This window comes from Cherax quadricarinatus, chromosome 42 (genome assembly GCF_038502225.1).
Source record: "Cherax quadricarinatus isolate ZL_2023a chromosome 42, ASM3850222v1, whole genome shotgun sequence".
NCBI classification, from domain to species: Eukaryota; Metazoa; Arthropoda; class Malacostraca; order Decapoda; family Parastacidae; genus Cherax; species Cherax quadricarinatus.
In genome coordinates this window covers 4,354,761-4,372,392 of record NC_091333.1, presented here as the reverse complement: position 1 = coordinate 4,372,392, position 17,632 = coordinate 4,354,761, and the positions used below count along the sequence as shown (strand labels likewise).

The window sequence follows — 17,632 nt, the reverse complement described above, 5'->3', positions numbered from 1 at the left end:
TAATTGAAATTTCTCATCGTTGAACTTCATATTGTTTTCTGCAGCCCACTGAAAGATTTGGTTGATGTCCGCCTGGAGCCTTGCAGTGTCTGCAATGGAAGACACTGTCATGCAGATTCGGGTGTCATCTGCAAAGGAAGACACGATGCTGTGGCTGACATCCTTGTCTATGTCAGATATGAGGATGAGGAACAAGATGGGAGCGAGTACTGTGCCTTGTGGAACAGAGCTTTTCACAGTGCCTGCCTCGGACTTTACTCTGTTGACCACTACTTTCTGTGTTCTATTAGTGAGGAAATTATGGATCCATCGACCGACTTTTCCTGTTATTCCTTTAGCACGCATTTTGTGCGCTATTACGCCATGGTCACACTTGTCGAAGGCTTTTGCAAAGTCTATATATATTACATCTGCATTCTTTTTGTCTTCTAGTGCATCTAGGACCTTGTCGTAGTGATCCAATGGTTGAGACAGACAGGAGCGACCTGTTCTAAACCCATGTTGCCCTGGGTTGTGTAACTGATGGGTTTCTAGATGGGTGGTGATCTTGCTTCTTAGGACTCTTTCAAAGATTTTTATGATATGGGATGTTAGTGCTATCGGTCTGTAGTTCTTTGCTGTTGCTTTACTGCCCCCTTTGTGGAGTGGGGCTATGTCTGTTGTTTTTAGTAACTGTGGGACGACCCCCGTGTCCATGCTCCCTCTCCATAGGATGGTAAAGGCTCGTGATAGGGGCTTCTTGCAGTTCTTGATGAACACGGAGTTCCATGAGTCTGGCCCTGGGGCAGAGTGCATGGGCATGTCATTTATCGCCTGTTCGAAGTCATTTGGCGTCAGGATAACATCAGATAGGCTTGTGTTAACCAAATTCTGTGGCTCTCTCATAAAAAATTCATTTTGATCTTCAACTCTCAGTCTGGTTAGTGGCTTGCTAAAAACTGAGTCATATTGGGACTTGAGTAGCTCACTCATTTCCTTGGTGTCATCTGTGTAGGACCCATCTTGTTTAAGTAAGGGCCCAATACTGGACGTTGTTCTCGACTTTGATTTGGCATAGGAGAAGAAATACTTTGGGTTTCTTTCGATTTCATTTGTGGCTTTTAGTTCTTCCCGCGATTCCTGACTCCTATAAGATTCCTTTAGCTTAAGTTCGATGTTTGCTATTTCTCTGACCAGTGTCTCCCTACGCATTTCAGATAGATTGACCTCTTTTAGCCGCTCTGTCATTCTTTTCCGTCGCCTGTAAAGAGAGCGCCTGTCTCTTTCTATTTTACATCTACTCCTCTTTTTTCTTAGAGGAATAAGTCTTGTGCATACATAGAGTGCCACCAAGTTAATCTGTTCTAGGCATAAGCTGGGGTCTGTGTTGCTTAGTATATCTTCCCAGCTTATATCAGTTAGGACTTGGTTTACTTGGTCCCACTTTATGTTTTTGTTATTGAAGTTGAATTTGGTGAATGCTCCCTCGTGACTAGTCTCATTTTGTCGGTCTGGGGCTCTGCGCATACATGTCTGAACCTCAATTATGTTGTGATCTGAGTATATTGTTTTTGATATGGTGACATTTCTTATCAGATCATCATTGTTAGTGAAGATGAGGTCTAGTGTATTCTCCATTCTAGTAGGCTCTATTATTTGCTGGTTTAAATTGAATTTTGTGCAGAGATTTAAAAGCTCGTGTGAGTTTTCATCAGAGCTGCCTCCTGGTGTTATTACTGCAACAATATTATTTGCTATATTCCTCCATTTTAGGTGCCTTAAGTTGAAATCCCCCAGGAGCAAGATGTTAGGTGCAGGAGCTGGAAGATTTTCCAGACAGTGGTCAATTTTTAACAGCTGTTCCTGGAATTGCTGGGATGTTGCATCCGGAGGCTTGTAGACTACCACAATGACTAGGTTTTGATTCTCGACCTTTACTGCTAAAACTTCCACTACATCATTTGAGGCATTAAGCAGTTCTGTGCAAACAAGTGACTCTGCAATGTACAGGCCAAACCCCCCCCCCCTTTTGCCTGTTCACTCTGTCACATCTGTATAGGTTGTAACCTGGGATCCATATATATGTATTATGTCTGTATAAGATATGCTCTCAATAAAATATAAAAAAAAAATCCAAAACAAACCTACGCATAAGTACGATTAAGCACCTAAATTACTGGGAACGGTCGAAGACCCTTGAATTGTATTCCCTGGAACGCAGGCGAGAAAGACATGATAATATACACCTGGGAAATCTTAAAGGGACTAGTACCGAACTTGCACACGAAAATCACTCCTTACGAAAGCAAAAGACTTGGCAGGAGATGCAACATTCCCTCAATGAAAAGCAGGGGCACCACGAGTACACTAAGAGACAACACAATAAGTGTCAGGGGCCCAAGATTGTTCAACTGCCTCCCAGCATACATAAGGTGAATTACAAATAGACCCCTGGCTGTCTTCAAGAAAGCGCTGGACAGGCACCTAAAGTCAGTACCTGACCAGCCGGGCTGTGGTTCGTACGTCAGTTTGGATGCGGCCAGCAGTAACAGCCTGGTTGATCAGACCCTGATCCACCACGAGGCCTGGTCTCAGACCGGGCCGAGGGGGCACTGACCCCCGAAACCCTCTCCAGATAAACCTTCTCTATCTATCCGTATATATCTCCGTCCTCCTCTCCCTTCTCCCCTCCCACTTCTCTTCTCCCGTCCTCTTTCTCTCCCCCTTTCTTCCCTCAGAATTCGCCCGTCCATTACTTACAACCCAGACATATCTCAGATACTAACAGATTTCCCCACTTTACCACGTCCTCGTTACAAGCATGGATTTTTAGATTTAGTGGTAGAAATCTCTAAAATAAAATTGCAACACACAAATTACAAACTGACAGCGAACCATTAAAAGCTCACAGTGTCAAACCAATTACTGGAGTAGTTTTGTAGCTTACCTCTTCGTTAAGATAGTAATGGTCACCATCTTCCTGAGCAACTGGTGCATAGTTGTGAGATTTCATTATGCTTGCTTGTTGCTTCCACGATGCTGTTGCTGGTGTGTTAATGCCACGGTACCGTCACCCGTGCGTCGATAATACCACGGTCCCGTCACTCGTGCGTCGATAATATCACGGTACCGTCACCCGTGCGTTGATAATACCAGGGTACCGTCACTCGTGCGTTGATAATACCACAGTACCGTCACCCGTGCGTTGATAATACCACGGTACCGTCACCCGTGCGTCGGAATACCACGGTACGGTCACTCGTGCGTCGATAATACCACGGTACCGTCACCCGTGCGTCGATAATACCGCGGTACCGTCACCCGTGCGTCGATAATACCACGGTACCGTTACCCGTGCGTTGATAATACCACGGTACCGTCACCCGTGCGTTGATAATACCACAGTACCGTCACCATGCGTCGATAATACCACGGTACCGTCACTCGTGCGTTGATAATACCACAGTACCGTCACCGTGCGTCGATAATACCATGGTCCCGTCACTCGTGCGTTGATAATACCACAGCACCGTCACCGTGCGTCGATAATACCACGGTACCGTCACTCGTGCGTTGATAATACCACAGTACCGTCACCGTGCGTCGATAATACCACGGTACCGTCACTCGTGCGTTGATAATACCACAGCACCGTCACCGTGCGTCGATAATATCACGGTACCGCTAGTCAAGCTAAAACGAGAGCACATTTGCAGGCAAGGCCTGAATTAATGTAGTTCTATGGACACTGTCAACACCATTTAAGACTAGCCATCTGCTTTTTAAACAAGTTTTCTTATTAACTTACACTTGTGTGTATACATTTCATCACAAATCAACCCAATATATTTATGCTGGTCCTTAAGTTTATTTTTTTTTAATTAAAACCACGGGAAATATTTATTAGGCCAATAGCACGTACTGCACTCTCGTTATTTTCAAGTATAAATATGGAGCACAACACTGTTCATTGTATCATAGTCTCTATGTAACAGAAATTAGTTGGTAGTTTCTGTTATCTCGTATAAAGTGCAATGTTGAGTGTAGTGAGGTGGTCGAGTTGTGAATACAACCTCCCACCACTGTTATTCACACACTACTGGCCTCCCTGCCGGGAACACTCATATAATCACTCATTTTTCCCTATTAAAGTCCTTGGGTATCTTACATTTATTCCGATATGGTACTATATTTATGTTTTCTACTTAAAGCAATGTATTATTTTGTTCAAGGCGTAATTTTAAGCCAATTATCTATTTCTTTTTTGTAGCGATTTCTGGTTTTGTATCGGTGAGAGGACTGGTAATTATGTTTCCATGGTTATATTTCTGTGGTTCACGGAGGTGTTTTTGTGTGTTGTTCACAGAGGTGTTCTTGTGTGGTTCATAGAGGTGTTCTTATGTGTGGTTCACGGAGGTGTTCTTATGTGTGGTTCACGGAGGTGTTCTTGTATGTGGTTCACGGAGGTGTTCTTGTGTGTGGTTCACGGAGGTGTTCTTGTGTGTGGCTCACAGAGGTGTTCTTGTGTGTGGTTCACTGAGGTGTTCTTGTGTGTGGTTCACTGAGGTGTTCTTGTGTGTGGTTCACAGAGGTGTTCTTGTGTGTGGTTCACTGAGGTGTTCTTGTGTGTGGTTCACTGAGGTGTTCTTGTGTGTGGTTCACAGAGGTGTTCTTGTGTGTGGCTCACAGAGGTGTTCTTGTGTGTGGTTCACTGAGGTGTTCTTGTGTGTGGTTCACTGAGGTGTTCTTGTGTGTGGTTCACAGAGGTGTTCTTGTGTGTGGCTCACAGAGGTGTTCTTGTGTGTGGTTCACAGAGGTGTTCTTGTGTGTGGTTCAGAGGTGTTTTTGTGTGTGGTTCACAGAGGTGTTCTTGTTTGTGGCTCAGAGAGGTGTTCTTGTGTGTGGTTCAAGGAGTTGTTCTTGTGTGGTTCACGGAGGTGTTCTTGTGTGTGGTGAACGTAATGTTCAAGGTCACCGTACACGTTCACTTTCACTTTCTCGCTATGAATCACTCCAGTGTCTAGGCAACACTTCACTCATGTCCAACTCAGTCTTGTAAGAGCTATAACGAATTGTTACTGCATTTTCATGAAGCACTGAACACATGGGAACCTATTTACATAAGGGATAGTTGAGGTTCGATCCTACGTCCATTAAGCGCCTGTCAGGTTCTACTTTCCCAGAAAGGTAGTACTGAAAAAAACATCTAATATAGGTCGCCACTTCATGCATTTCTTGACAAATCTTGAAGGTTCATCAAAATATTTATTAACTCCAATGTGAACTGCAGTGGGATGTGTTAAGTTTGACTTATTACAAGTACCTGAGAACTGGACAGCCACTGAAAAATTCTGTCCTGAAAAAAAAAATGTGTATATTAATAATAAAAAAAATAATTTGTATTGCAACGTTCGTTTATTCATTTTACATCATAGAAATGACAGAAAAAAAATGAGTAACTAAAATTAGTAGCCACATATATCGAAAAAATATATATAGACTGCAGTATGTGCCTTGCAGTAAGCCTCGCGGGGCAACCATAAGCTTTTAAAGTAGAAAAGGTTTATTTGTAATAAGTACTGATGACTCACACGGGTTTAGAGTTTTTTTTTTATTTTTGTCTGATACAACAATCTCTGTAGTAAGGAAGGTGGGAATTTATCATGGAGAAGCAACTGGTATACCAGGAGTATCATGAAGCAGCAACTGGTATACCTGGAGGGTGTTTCAGGTCCATGACCAGGCCTTGCAGTGGATAAGAGCCTGATCAACTAAGCTGTTACTGTTGGCCGCACGTAAACCGACGTACGAACCATTGCCCGGCTGGTCAGGTACTGACTTAGGTGTCTTTCCAGCTCCTTCTTGAAGACAGTCAGGACAGCAGAACTAATTGTTCTCAGTTCAACAACAGTTGCATTTGAGAGACAGTCTCTCAACTCATCTAGTTACTGTTAAGTGCTTCCACGAACTAATTAAACTTCCCTCCTATTCACTACTCCGTTACTCTCTCTCTCTCCCTGCCTTCCCTTCCTTCGCCTCCTCTTCCCTCAGGGGAGGTCCCTTGAGGCCGGCGAGGGGAAGGGGCTTTTGATCCATAGAATTAGACCTGTGTTCCCCTTCCTTGGATCAATCCTGAATGCCTGCATGTTCCCCAGGCGCTGTATGACCCTCACGGGTTTAACGCTTCCCATGAATGTAATATATCCCTCTCTTCACTACCTAGTGGTGGCCCGGTGGTCTGGTGGCTAAAGCTCCCGCTTCACACACGGAGGGCCCGGGTTCGATTCCCGGCGGGTGGAAATTCCGACACGTTTCCTTACACCTATTGTCCTGTTCACCTAGCAGCAAATAGGTACCTGGGTGTTAGTCGACTGGTGTGGGTCGCATCCTGGGGGACAAGATTAAGGACCCCAATGGAAATAAGTTAGACAGTCCTCGATGACGCACTGACTTTCTTGGGTTATCCTGGGTGGCTAACCCTCCGGGGTTAAAAATCCGAACGAAATCTTATCTTACTACTCCTTCCTTCCGGCTCCCTCCACCTCTCTTTGTTTCCTCTTTATACGTTTCTGTCCTCACCTTCCCCTCATTTCCCTCCATCCACCTCCCACTACTCCCCTCCCTTCCCCCCTCCCCTTCCCCTGCTTGTGTGCGCTTGCCTTTGTCCACTTAAGCACACATGTGTGTCTCAACACTGGTGTGATCAGCACAACCTGCCACAGGAAGAACCTCACTCCCTCACCCTAGATTCCCACGCTAACAGTGCCCCGGGGTGAATGGGGCCGCCTGCGCCGCCCTGTTTATAACAACGAAGACTACCATAGCTGAACATACTGCCTTTCCCGAGTACCATTGATGACTGGCATATTCCCAGTTATCTTATACCATAATTTTTAAAGGGGTGGACCGGTAAGTCAATGGAAGGCCTCGGTCAGATGACCGAGAGCTCCAGTTGCGGGTCACCATATTCAAATTCAAATTCAAAGTTTATTCTCTATAAGGATTACAATGCTGAGTTTACAGAAATTTGGTTATTGTGTGGTTTACATGTAGTAAAATTGTGATTACAGAGTGTACCACTAGAACGCTTAGCATGGCTAGGCATTTCGGGCATACTTAGTTTTATTCTTAATTGTAAAATATTACAAATTATGAGGTAAGTTGGTATTATGGCTAAGTGACTAAATACTAGTTTGCGAGTTTAGCAATGTGAATGCTTTTGTTTTGGCACAGTACATAGTTTCAGTATTGGAGTATCACAGGATTCATTATTTTAAGATTGAGATTAATATTTCTGTTTATGGTCAAATGAGTGAGTGTAAGTGTGAACCACCAGGTGGTATTCGTGTAGTTAGTTGACGGGGTGTATCAGGGAGATAAGATGTTTTCTAATGGTAGTTTTGAAGGTGATGAATGTGTCTGCAGTTCTAGAGTTCTCAGGTAGGGTATTCCAGATTTTAGGGCCTTTGACATACATTGAATTTTTGTAAAGGTTTAGTCGGACACGGGGAATGTCGTAGAGATGTTTGTGTCTGGTGTTATGCCTGTGGGTTCTGTCACAACTATCAAGAAAGCGTTTTAGGTCAAGGTTGATATTAGAGTTTAAGGCCCTGTAGATGTAGATTGCACAGTAGTAAGTGTGGATGTACTGAACTGGGAGTAAGTTTAGGTCTATGAAGAGTGGAGGGGTGTGTTGCCAGGGATGGGATTTAGTGATTATTCTTACTGCAGCTTTTTGTTGGGTTATTATTGGCTTTAAATGTGTTGCTGCAGTTGATCCCCAAGCACAAATAGCATAGGTGAGGTATGGATAAATAAGTGAGTGGTATAGTGTGAGAAGGGCATTTTGCGGCACGTAGTATCGTATCTTGGAGAGGATCCCAACCGTTTTGGATACTTTTTTGGTTATATGCTGGATATGGGTGCTGAAATTCAGGTTGTTGTCAAGGTATAAGCCTAGGAATTTCCCCCCATTATTTCTGGTAATTAGAGTGTTGTCAAACTTAATGTTAATTTGTGCATCTCCTGCTCTGCTACCAAACATAATATGACTAAGACCTGCTTCAGGAAACACTTGTCCTGTTTCCTGACAAACTTTACCTATCCTGACCTTCCCCAAATACCACTAGGCGGTGAATGTATGGCACCTTCTCTAGGTGAAACCAGAGGATCTGAATGTATGGCACCTCAGGTGCCCTGTGGCTCGATTGATAGCATACTCAGCTCTCATACTGAGTGTCTGTGGTTCGATCCCCAGCATGTGTAGAAACATTGGGCATGTTTCCTTTCACTTGCTGCCCCTGTTCACCTACCAGTAAGTACTTGGATATTAATGGTCTGTTGTGGGTCGCATCCTGAGGGACAAGATTAAAGAACCCCAGTGGAAATAAGACAGACAGTCCCCGATAACACACTGATATTATTGGGTTATCTCGAGTTAGCCGGCTACCTCACGGGGCTTAAAATCCGAACAAACTCTAATCTTATAGCATCCACCTGGCTCCAGCACTCCCTACCCTTATGTGCTACATCTGTTCAGCACCAACCTACCCCTGGTGCTGAGTTTATTCAGAACCCCAACAAGTGCTGCATCTGATTCCAGCACGGAGTACAGCGTAGCTCGCTTGTGAGAGCATTTGACTTACTATCGCAAGGTCATGGGTTCGATTTTACCTTAAACCCTGCTACCCTGCTACCCTTGCTCACTAAGTACCTTACAACCCTGCTAAAGTCTCCCAGCCCAGGCTGACGGTACCAAAGTCTTCCAGCTCGGGCTGATGCTACCGAAGTCTCCCAACTTAGGCTGACACCTTGCACGAGAGACATCCCCACTGTGTAACTATCATATAGAATAGTGTAGCAGCACACTGCTGATGTATCCAAGTTTGCTAAATTAACCAAAAGGATCCTCCTTGACGTATCTTCCCCATGTACTCTCAAATATATTCCCCAGGTACCCTCAAGTATCTTCCCGAAGTGAACTCAAGTATCTTCCCCATGGTACCCTCAAGTATCTTCTCTAGGTCCCCCAGGTATTCTCCCCAAGTACTCCACACTCCAACTTGCCCCAGGTTATCCTCCCTAGGTACCCCTCAAAATGTCTTCCCCAGGTACCCCAGGTGACACATGTACATTACCTACATCTATTTATTACACACACAGGGTTAAAATATGCATGCCATATACATACTCGTATACATAAAGTTGAAATCCTATCAACTGTATGTTAGTCATTAAGTTTGCGCCTGACTATACACTCCTTTGACAGTCATTTCTAAAACATAATGAATGAACGGTCAGTGTATATACACAGATACAGGGCATATATACACCTAGAGGTGTTCATATGTATATCTACGCTAATTTGAGGTATTACTGTATCCTTGACCTGTGATGTACAGGTCTCATGACCCTGGCGTAGGTACGGTAGTAAACAGGCTTTAAACACAATAAATCAACTGAAATACAATTTGGTGTATATAGTGATACATTAATCCTCAGTACGAAAATGTATACATAATAATATTCAAAAGCAAGCGATAAAACAGTATGGGTCATACAGCAATCGTGTGACATTCAGCGAGACAGTCAATATCACTCGTATAGTGCAGTAATATATGACTGTACTAACATACTGTCAACATATTCATGACACGGTGGAGAGTGAGAGTGTATGAGGCCACCAACACAACCTAGGTGAGTGAAGGTAAACTTACCCAGGTTGTATGAGGTGTCACACCCTCCCTCCACTGCTGGTTCACACACACTGGCAACACCACGGTACTGCTCTCCTTGCTTCCACTTTCCAAGTCGCGCTCAGCGCTCCATGCTGGCCCCGCGCTCTTTTAAACTGCAGAGGTTGGTAAGTTTGTGATGTAGTGGAGTGTATTTCTTTCTCCCGTGGCTGGTAGGTAACACTCTCACCTCACACACTGAGGGTCCGTGGGTCGATTCGCGGCCGGGTGGAAACATTGGGCGTGTTTCCTTACACCTGATGTCCCCGTTCACCTAGAAAGTAGTTACCTGGTGTTAGTCGACTGGTGTGGGTCGCATCCTGGGGGACAAGACTGAAGGATCCCAATGGAAATAAGACAGGCAGACGTCTATGAAGCAATGATTTTCTTGGGTTATCCTGGGTAGCTAACCCTCCGGGGCTAAAAATCCGAACAAAATCTTATCTTAATCTTAACATATCGAATCCAGACAGGGACTGATTACCTCATTGTTCTCCTCATCTTTCATCGCTTTCCTCTGTGTTGGACTGAAGAATTATTATTATTATAATCACGGTGAAAAGCTCTGTTCCACAAGGCACAGTACTCGCTCCCATCTTGTTCCTCATCCTCATATCTGACATAGACAAGGATGTCAGCCATAGCACCGTGTCTTCCTTTGCAGATGACACCCGAATCTGCATGACAGTGTCTTCCACTGCAGACACTGCAAGGCTCCAGGCGGACATCAACCAAATCTTTCAGTGGGCTGCAGAAAACAATATGAAGTTTAACGATGAGAAATTTCAATTACTCAGATATGGTAAACACGAGGAAATTAAATCTTCATCAGAGTACAAAACTAATTCTGGCCACAAAATAGAGCGAAACACCAACGTCAAAGACCTGGAAGTGATCATGTCGGAAGATCTCACCTTCAAGGACCATAACATTGTACCAATCGCATCTGCTAGAAAAATGACAGGATGGATAATGAGAACCTTCAAAACTACGGATGCCAAGCCCATGATGACACTCTTCAGGTCACTTGTTCTATCTAGGCTGGAATATTGCTGCACACTAACAGCACCTTTCAAGGCAGGTGAAATTGCTGACCTAGAAAATGTACAGAGAACCTTCACGACGCGCATAACGGAGATAAAACACCTCAATTACTGGGAGCGCTTGAGGTTCCTGAACCTGTATTCCCTGGAACGCAGGCAGGAGAGATACATGATTATATACACCTGGAAAATCCTAGAGGGACTAGTACCGAACTTGCACACGAAAATCACTCACTACGAAAGCAAAAGACTTGGCAGACGATGCAACATCCCTCCAATGAAAAGCAGGGGTGTCACTAGCACATTAAGAGACCATACAATAAGTGTCAGGGGCCCGAGACTGTTCAACTGCCTCCCAGCATACATAAGGGGGATTACCAACAGACCCCTGGCAGTCTTCAAGCTGGCACTGGACAAGCACATAAAGTCGGTTCCTGACCAGCCGGGCTGTGGCTCGTACGTTGGTTTGCGTGCAGCCAGCAGCAACAGCCTGGTTGATCAGGCTCTGATCCACCAGGAGGCCTGGTCACAGACCAGGCCGCGGGGGCGTTGACCCCCGGAACTCTCTCCAGGTAAACTCCAGGTAAGGGGGAAGCGCTAAACCCGGAGGATTATATAGCGCCTGGGGGGGATGTGGAAGGCATTCAGGCTTAATTCGGGGAACTGAAGCACAGATCCAATTCCCTAAATCAAGAGCCCCTCACCAACATCAAGGAACCTTCCTTGAGGGGTGGACTGAAGAAGCCACTTGTTGCACAAGTGTCTCATTCGTAAGTTTATTTTGGTACCGGTACACATAATTACAATTATCATACACAGTAACAAATGTGTAAATTACCTAGGATAACCCTAAAAAAAGTCGAAGTGATTTATTTCCACTTGAGTTGATGTGTGAGGTTTATAAGCTTATGAAATTATTACACTTAATGAGCCCAAGTATATTATTGGTATACCTGGGAGGATTTCGGGGGTCAACATCCCTGCGGCCCAATCTGTGACCAGGCCTCATGGTAGATCAGGGTCTGATTAACCAGGCTGTTACTGTTGGCTGCACGCAACCTGACATACGAATCACAGCCTGGCTGGTCAGGTACTGACTTTAGGTGCCTGTCCAGGGCCTTCTTGAAAGCAGCCAGAGGTCTATTGGTAATCCCCCTTATGTATGCTGGGAGGCAGTTGAATAGTCTTGGGCCCCTGACACTTACTGCGTTGTCTCTTATCGTACTAGTGGCACCCCTGTTTTCCATTGGGGTAATGTTGCATCATCTGCCCAGTCTTTTGCTTTCATAAGGAGTGATTTTCGTGTGCAAGTTTAGTACTAATCCCTCTAGGAGTTTTCAGGTGTATATAATCATGTATCTCTCCCGCCTGCGTTCTAGGGAGTACAGGTTGAGGAACTTCAAGCGTTCCCAGTAGTAGTGGTGTTTTATCTCCGTTATGCGTGCCGTGAAGGTTCTCTGTACATTTTCTAGGTCAGCTATTTTACCTGCCTTGAAAGGTGCTGTTAGTGTGCAGCAATATTCCAGCCTAGATAGAACGAGCTTACACCTTTTACATTGGGCTTGGAAATATTTCTGCAGATTTCTTTATGTACTGGTTGAGCCACATGCTATTTAGGAAAAATAATTTTTATTATGTAGTTCCTAGATTATTCAACATGTTGCCAGTGCCTGTTAAGTCAGGAATCTGTTCATCTTTCAAGCTTCAGTTGAAAACACATCTCTTTTCTATAGCTTATGATTACTATAATTATGGGGAGCACTAAACCCGTAGGATTATACAGCACGCGTGGGGGGGGATAGAAGGTATTCAGGCTCAGCGTAAGGAACCAGAGCACAGATCCAATTTCCTAGATCAAGAGCTCCTCACTAGCATCAAGGAACCCCATCCCCTTGAGGGGTATAGCTTATGATCTTATTATCATAATGTCATTCTTGAGTATAAACTTTAGCATTTCTTCATCAGTTGTTGTTGCATTTATGGCTTGATGTGTGAACACTCCTGAATTTCTTTAAAGAACATTATGATTATTACATTCATGGAGGGAGGTGCTAAACCTGAAGGGGGTCATACAGCACCTTGGGTAAATGAAAGGCAGTCAAGCTTGATTCAAGGAATTAGAGTAATGGTGCAAGTCCTTAGATAAAGAGCCCCTCACCAGCATTAAGCGGTCTTGAAAGAATAGGTGCTCAAGAATAATGAAATCCCAATTATTATTCAGAGTATTATTACATTCTTTGGGAAGCAATGAACCTGTAGGGGGTCATATAGAATCTGGGAAGAATGAGACTTTCAGGGCTGATCCAAGGAAGGGGAGAGCAGGTCCAATTCCTTGCATCAAAAGCCCTTCACTGCCACCAAGGAAACTCCCTCAATATTTTTCAGAACTCATTCAGGTAAGGATAAATATGAGGCTTTGCTTGATTATGGATATAATTTGATGTACTGTTACAATCAACAGGGACTGAGAATATTTCTCTATATACAGGCACAGTATCTGCATATTAATTAAAACTTGAGTTTTATATTACTGTACCTATAATTTAGTATTTGTGCATCAGTTTCACATATACAGTACTGTATATGGTCATATATAGTATCTGGTTGGTATAGAAAATAATCTTACCTATAATGCAAAAATATACATAAATCATGTATTACATGCATATTTCATTCCTTTCACAAGTTAGTTTAGTGAATACTGTATACTGTACTTGTGTTTCACTGAAATTTACTTAAAAATTTACCTCAATTTTCATAAGACTTATTAGTTTAATATTCTTTATGTCTAAAATACATGGCATTGACAAAATGCTAAATTACTGATCAACAATATATGATCAAATTAAGTGCTAAACCCAAAAGGGTTATTACAGCACTGAGAGAAGGAGTGTGCAAGGGCAGGGGGTTAGTAGGAGAGATTACAAAAAGAAAAGTAAAATCACATTTGGCATGATAAGTTAGTTTCTATAAAACAGGCATCAAGTCTGCATCAAAGGTGTGACTTTTAGGAAGGTCAGTGTAGGTTAGTGTGTTGAGATGACTAAAATGATGGAAGTGAATTCTGCATTCCTGCTGATAGGTTGGACGATCTAAGATATGTATGTTAAACCAACGTTGCAACACAACAGCTCTTGCAGAGCGGTGCTGGGCATTTTTCCATGAGGTGTCTGTGATGTTGGTGTGGCCAATACATATATGGGAGAGTGCAATCTCCCAAATATGACAGTGATGGGAAGATGGCCAGAAACCTAAATGTGGTTTTACAGAAAACAATTTGTTGTGGACCAACACTGTTGCCATCGATTGCAGTTGAGAGATCACTGCAAAATAATTCAAGAAAGGCATATGCATGGGAAATTGGGAGGTAACAAACAGCTGAATATGCAGCTGAGTCTTTTTGTTCATTACCCTGAACATTGATGTGTCCAGGGACCCAGTGAAGACCAATGTCTCTGTGTTCCCTAGAAATGCAGTGTAACCAAAGTTGAATGCAATAGATGATGGGAAGTGGGGAGTTGAATTTCTGGATAGCCTGTAATGCACTGGAAAAGTCTGCCACAACTACATATGATGAGACAGACATCAATGCAACGTGCATGATAGCCATGAGAATTGCATACGTCTCTGCTGTGAACACTGGATGAGTCTAGTAAATGACCTCGGATGATTTTGTCATGAAAAATTGCTTCATTTCTAACGCTATCAGGGGATTTACAACCATCAATGTATACTGCGATAGCATAAGAATGATGATGGAAGCGATCAAGAAAGTGAGAATAAAGTTACAGCAGGCAAATGAGCTTTCGCACATAAAAGTTAGGGAAGAACAAATGTGAATCATTGGGACTTTCCAAGGAGGGAAAAGTAAGACACAGAGTGAACATAGAGGGAAGGTAAATTAAGGGAAGTAAATAGAGTGCAAACAGAGAGAGGAAAAAGGCATAATAAATGGGGGCAGTGATTAAATAAAGCCTTACTATTATTCATTACCTTTTTTTTATGTGGGTATCGCTCAAAGAAGGGATGTTTGCCTCTGCACAGAGGCAAACTAAAGAACAGAAAGCCATGAGACATAAATACAACCAGTGATGATGAATGCGATCAAGTATAGAAAGAGTAAAGCGGGAGGCTGAAGAATACAGTTGGTTACCGTAGTCTAGTCTAGATAAGATTAAGACAGAATAAGTGAGAAGGGTGCATCTATCAGCCCTCCAAGAAAGGTGGGCTAGAATTTTAAGGAGGTTCAACCAGCAATGACATGCAGCATTCAGGAAAGTTATGCGAGGATTCCAGGACATTTGAAGATCAAACAGAAGACCAAGAAATCTGACCATATCCTATTCAGGTATAGGGGAACTATTTAGATATAAAACAATCTGAGGTATAACAGGACATCTTGTGAAAGCTGACAAGTTTTAGCAACAGAAAATGTAAACCCATGAGAGGTGGCCTAGTGGAAAGCATGATCAATAGCACTTTGAAAACAAGCTGCTAGAAGGCGACAAACAGTGCCTGCACAAGCTACGTATAGCAAAATCGTCGACATAGATGGCCAAATATTGGGAAGGAGAATAGAGGTAAGAGCCTTAATAACAAACTGAAAGAGGGAAGTACTAAAAACACAGCCTTGAGGGACACCTTTAGCTTGGGCAAAGGTCAGGGTATAAGCTATTATTGACTCAGACACACAGGTGCCTCTCTGGCAAGAAATCCCTAAGGAAAATGGCACATTACCCCAGAGGCCCAAGGAATGGGCTTGGGCCAAGATTTAACACCAGGTAGTATGAGATAAAAAAAAAAAAAAAACTGCAACAACTGAGTGATTATTACAAACAGATATCCAAACATATTAACCCTTTCAGGCTCGCAACCCCTGCTCTCAAACTTGCTCTCACGGTCATAAAAAAAATTCTCATGAAAAGGTAGAGAATCATTTTTTGATGGTTATAAAACAAAAAAGTACAATAGTTGATGGAAAACGGACGAAATTACACTTTTGCAAATTTTGCTGTGTCAGCGACATTTACACATTGCCGATTTCATCCACTTTGAGTCTGATTTTAGGCCAATTGCATTGTTCTGGTTGACCAAATTCTTAGCTATTTTGCTAGTGTCTTCCATGCTATTGAGTACAAGAAACTGCCCATTCATTTATTTAAACTACCCAATACAGTGATCATTATCATCATTATAATAAAAAAAAAAAGCGCTAAGCCACAAGGGCTATACAGCGCTGCAGGGTAGGGAAGGAAACGAGGGTATTGGGCGGCAGAAGGGGGTAGGGATGATCAGTAGGTCACAGAAAACAGCGGGGCAGGGGATAGTGCGGGGGCAGAGGGTAGCAAGAGATTGAGGTAGAAAGGGCTGAAGGTATCATCCGAGTTTGTGAAGTAAGTCAGTTGTTGTCAAAAAGTCAGTGAGAGTCCGGATGAAAGGTGGGTCCATCAGTGAGAAGGGAAGGTAAAGAGAGAGCAGCAGAGCGAAGACGACGTTGGAGGTAAATTCTGCGTGCTCATTGATAAAGTGAGCAGTCTAACAATACAGTGATCAGAAACTGGTAATTTGGCCAATTTCATACAAAATTCAAGAAATACCAATTTCAAAATAAAGTCCAGAATAAACAATGCAGACATTCCCAGAACAAAAATAACTTTCTCTGTTCATTAGTCACTTCTCCAGGCCCCTCTTATATTATGCTTACTTTCCATTTTGAATTTTTATTCACAAAAAATAGATGATTTATTGTTATGCAGACTACTGCACTATTGTAATAATTGTATAAATAATGTCAGTGCATTCCTAAAAGCATATTCGACAGGCCAGTTGGGTGCGTATTGGAATATTGGCAAAACTCGAACATTTCCACTGCTTTGAGCTCAATTTCAAGCTACTTTCAGTCTTGAAACCAATCAAAATAATCTCTATTTCTGTATGTAATATGTTTTCCAAGAATATAACCATAAAAAACCATGCAAAAATACACAAGGTTGCCATTTTAAACCAAAAACAAGGTGCAGTTATTTTCTCATTATGCACTGTACAATGCAGGATTTTTTTTATATGGTGCACACTTACCACACAGACCCATTCTCTCATATTTAGGCCCAAATTTACCGCTCACAGCTTATCCGAGTGAATTGAGCTCATGGCGTTGTACTATGCGACTGACACTGGCTTCAAAGCCATGAAACAATGGGACTGACCCTGAAAGGGTTAAAGGGTCAGTGGTACAAGACAATTATGGGTTTCCAAGTACCAAACTAAATGATTGCTAAAAAAAAAGTGTTTTACCAACTTACAAAGTTCATTGGTAAGAGGTGTCATGGTCCAAAGTACCTGGCTTGTAAAAAGGAAGGACAATGGCAGTTTTCCATTGTAGAAGTGCCAGTATTAAAACATGAAGGAGAGAGTAAGAAGTAAGCCTTGAACTGGTCCCCATCAGTCACAGTGAGACCTTTCCCTGAGGAAATGATAAGCATTAAAATCACCTTATAAGAGGAGGGGCAGAGGTAAGGAGGAAGTCAGAAAGCAATGCTGGGGATAGATAATGGGCAAGAAAAGGAAAGATACAAAGATTAGATTGTGTGACATTTACCCAAATATATCTGGGTTACAGTATAATGAAGCAAAGCATGAACAAACAGCCAAGGGTAAGAAATATCACTGTCCACAAGCACGCACACACTGAATCTCTCATCAGGAAAAGGATCAAGTGATTGTGATAAAACAGATAGGAAGGGGCAACAGTAGAACATAATTTCAGTTTTTGTAAGTAGATACAAATGGGAAAACTGGGAGAGGAACACTTGAAACTTTCCCCTGTATCCTCTGATATTCCACTGCAATAAAGCTATTATCATAAAAAAAAGCAAG

The 17,632-nt window shown here is 42.9% G+C and overlaps 1 long non-coding RNA gene across 1 annotated transcript; it reads right to left on the bottom strand.

The window, feature by feature from the left end:
• Positions 1–3,849: 3,849 nt before the first annotated feature.
• LOC128695584 (uncharacterized) lies at positions 3,850–10,140 on the bottom strand. Its single transcript, XR_008408037.2, has 2 exons — positions 9,696–10,140; positions 3,850–5,335 (listed from the first exon to the last, which is right to left on the bottom strand). It is a non-coding gene; the product is annotated as an uncharacterized lncRNA (long non-coding RNA).
• Between the last annotated feature and the right edge of the window lie 7,492 nt (positions 10,141–17,632).